This window comes from Ascaphus truei, chromosome 15, assembly GCF_040206685.1.
Source record: "Ascaphus truei isolate aAscTru1 chromosome 15, aAscTru1.hap1, whole genome shotgun sequence".
In the NCBI taxonomy this organism is placed as follows: domain Eukaryota; kingdom Metazoa; phylum Chordata; class Amphibia; order Anura; family Ascaphidae; genus Ascaphus; species Ascaphus truei.
The window spans coordinates 5,488,714-5,493,713 of NC_134497.1; positions in this window are offsets into that span (position 1 = coordinate 5,488,714).

Below are 5,000 nucleotides of genomic sequence, written 5' to 3' on the forward strand. Positions count from 1 at the left end.
GCGGAGTCACGGGCCAAAGGACACACAGGGACACAGACACACACACACACACGTAGACACACACACACACACACAGACGTAGACACACACACACGTATACACACACACACACACGTATACACACACACACGTATACACAAACACACACACGTAGACACAAACACACACACGTATACACAAACACACACACGTAGACACACACACACATAGACACACACGTACACACACACGTACACACACACACACACGTACACACACGCACGTAGACACACACACACGTACACGTAGACACACACACATGTACACGTAGACACACACACACACATGTACACGTAGACACGTACACACACACACACACATGTACACGTAGACACGTACACACACACACATGTACACGTATACTCACACACATGTACACGTACACACACACAATGGAGACATACACACACACATGGAGACATACACCACACACATGGAGACATACACACACACACATGTACACATACACACACACGTATACACTCACACACGTATACACACAGGTATACATACACATAATGTTATACACACACACACACATGTATACACACACATGTATACCACACACATGTATACACACACACACATGTATACACACACACACATGTATACACACACACACACGTGTATACACACACACATGTGTATACACACACATGTGTACACACACACATGTGTACACACACACGTGTACACACACATTGTATACACACACACGTATACACACACACACGTATACACAAACACACACACGTAGACACAAACACACACACGTAGACACAAACACACACACGTAGACACACACACATACACACACACACACACGTACACACACGCACGTACACACACGCACGTAGACACACGCACGTAGACACACACACACGTACACGTAGACACACACACATGTACACGTAGACACACACACACATGTACACGTAGACACGTACACACACACACACACGTACACGTAGACACGTACACACACACATGTACACGTATACTCACACACATGTACACGTACACACACACATGGAGACATACACACACACACATGGAGACATACACACACACACACATGGAGACATACACACACATACATGTACACACACACACACACACGTATACACTCACACACGTATACACACAGGTATACATAAACATAATGTATACACTCACACACATGTATACACACACATGTATACACACACATGATACAACACACACATGTATACACACACACACACATGTATACACACACCCCACAGTGTATACACACACGTGTATACACACACATGTGTACACACACATGTGTACACACACACATGTGTACACACACACACACATGTGTACACACACACACATGTACACACACATGTGTATACACACACATGTATATACACACACATGTATATACACACACATGTATATACACACACATGTATACACACACACACGTATACACACACACACACACACGTGTATACACACACATGTGTATACACACATACACATGTATACACACACACATGTATACACACACACACACGTATACACACACACACATGTGTATACACACACATGTGTATACACACACAAACATGTGTACACACACACAAATGTACACACACACACACACACACACACACACACATACAATGTATACACACAAACATGTATACACACACACAAACATGTATACACGTGTATACACACATGTGTATACACACACACGTATACACACACACACAATATATACATACACACAATGTATACACACACACATGTGTATACCACACGTGTATACACACACACACGTGTATACACACACACACGTGTATACACACACACGTGTATACACACACACACGTGTATACACACACGTGTATACACACACATGTGTATACACACACATATGTGTATACACACACACACGTGTATACACACACACGTGTATACACATACACACACACGTGTATACACACACACGTACACATACACACACACACACATGTATACACACACACACATACAATGTATACACACAAACATGTATACACACACACACCCCAGCACCACCCACATCAGCACACCGGTATCCCATGCCCCCCCAGCACACTGGCATTCTCGGCTCCCCACCATTCCCAGCCCCCATCAACACCATCAGCACCCACACATCGCCACCTTTGCACCTCCCCCATCGGCACACCCACATCCGCACCCCCACATCAGCACCAAACCCTCCCAAATCAGCACACCAATACAATCACATCAGTACAGCCACAGCAGCACTACCACCGCACATGGGCCGCGTGGACCACTCCCCACCCAAATGCCACACCCACACCACAAACATCCGGGCAACGCCGGGGCTCTCAGCTAGTAATACATATTTTCTTTAACTGTGCATGCAAAGTCTTGTATATAATGTATACCTTGTTCACTTATGTAACTGTATTTGTAACCATGTATTATTTGTCTTAACTCTATGCCCAGGACACACCTGAAAACAAGAGGTAACTCTCAATGTATTACTTCCTGGTAAAACATGTTATACAGTAAATAAATAAAATAAATAAAAATACCATGGCAACTCTGTTATGCCCATTGCACGTGGGTTTAGCATGGCATATTTCTGGTCACCCTGTATCTTTGTGATTTGGGGCCTAATCGGCTTGTAATGTAGATATGGCAGTGACAGCTATGTGAATAATGTATGATATTGTACTTCCTGTGCCTGATCACTGAATGGGGCAGGGAGACAGCTTATCCAGCAGTGCTGTCCATGGTACTGAATCGAGTCTCTCACTCAACACCTTCTTTTGATTCAGAATGAAACGAGCATGACACAAAGGATATGTTTCCTAAGCGGAGCTATCACTTAAACATGCTGTAAGGTATCTTGCAGAAGCTGGAAGGTGGCATAGCATTGCTTAGTAAATATGAGTTACGGTGTTGACGACCTTAAAGTAACAGTTCCTTACTGGTATCAATTTGACCCGTTAGCAAACCGTTGCGTGCTTTGTACATTGTCTGATTGTTTCTAGTGTAACACACAAGATGTATCCATGTCTACGTTATGCTTTTACACAAGGAGGAAGCCCTTCCCATTTCCCAGATGGGCTAGACCCATTTATATTGCGGTTAGAATATACATGAACTGCTATGATAACTTGGATCCTCTCCTTCTAGTAAATGTTTTGTGTTTAATAGGCAGATCCACCTTTCCAATAGCTCACATATCAGTTTGACAGGCGGCGCTTTAGCTTCTCGAAGGGATATGTTGTACACCTCTAATTTTCTAAAAGGTCCTTTTATTTTGGTTTTCTGACATACAGGTACCAAGAAAACACCAACAAAAAAACAAGGAAACAAAAAATTATAAATACTCATGGAAACCCTACACATTGAAGATTACAGACCAGACAAGGGTTCACTCTTTACAGTACTGTGTCTCTGTATGAGGTTGAAAAAAAAAAAGTTTATTAATACTTAATATCAGACAGTGCTTTAATAAAAGAAATACTTAAACATAAAAAATATGCTTTAACAAGCCTACTTTCATTGCAATCACTTAACACAAAAAGAGATGCCTGCTCTGATCCCCAAAATCTCTAAGATGATGTGGAGACCTCTGACGTTGGATCTTGAAACACATACTATCAGTGCTGCTGCACTGGTGGCTCAACGAATCAGCATCAATAAGTTAATTAGCAGCAGAGCAAGTCTTTTGTTTAAGGGGATGGGAGAACTCTGGAAGACATGAAACGGGGAGCTGCTGATTCAATGAGCGTCACATATACACATCAACCCTTTTGCTGCTAAAAATGACTGTGGTGGGGTTTGTTTCAGGCCTGTGCATCTGCAAAAGTGTGACCAGTTCCAAACTACTTAGATTAAGTCACCCACTCAAGCATCACCAGAGGTACACAGTTACCCTACCCTACACGCATGTGTACACACAGACAAGGAAAAAGTATACGTACGACTGTGACAGTAATGTGGCTCACATATTAGAGGTCAAGCTCAGGGATTGCCCCATCCATGTAGTTGGGTACATAGGATCACCCCCCTGTATATCATCGTATTCTGGCCTAAAGGGCTGAAAGTATTGTCCTATATGTGTGTGTAGCCTTTATTCAATAAAAGAATGTAATGCGGGTATTTCTGTGTCCCCTTTGTGTGCCAGGCTGGTAATTCCCTATCCAGTCAGCTCACAAAGGAATTCGGGGGTCGCTAGTCGAAGGGGAGAGGTGCAGTGCTTGGGAACAGATAGTGGGGATGGGCAGTAATCAGGTCTGGGAGGCGGTGCTCGAAGAGCGGCACCTTTCTCCATCCTAGACACTGAGGTGCCTATCTCTGCAAGAGATATCCAGCTAGCCGGGGGTAACCATTGCCGGATATGAGGTCTGTAGGCACTGATCTCATCGGTTAGTTTCAAATCCCCGCTCTCCTTAAACCCACCCCTGTGGGCTGTCCTATATGCACAGTCACCGTCTCCGGCCTAATTGGTACATCACAGACGAGCCCTCACTCTGTGATTGGCCAGCGCGTGGCGTCCATGCTGCGATTGGTCAGCACTCCGTCCTCCATGCTTCCCTATGCAGATGCGGAAAGTATGTAAAGTGGTGGCCGATCTGAGCTCTGCATACGACCCTGGAGTTATCCTGTTAAGCTGACTAAGTGGTGTTCCCCGAGCTGTGCCGGAGACACCACACAACGAGGCTGTGCCAGAGACACCACACAACGAGGCTGTGCCAGAGATACCATACAACGAGGCTGTGCCAGAGACACCACACAACGAGGCTGTGCAGAGACACCACACAACGAGGCTGTGCCAGAGCACCATACAACGAGGCTGTGCCAGAGACACACCACAATGAGGCTGTGCCAGAGACACCATACAACGAGGCTGTGCCAGAGACACCATACAACGAGGCTGTGCCAGAGACACCACACAACGA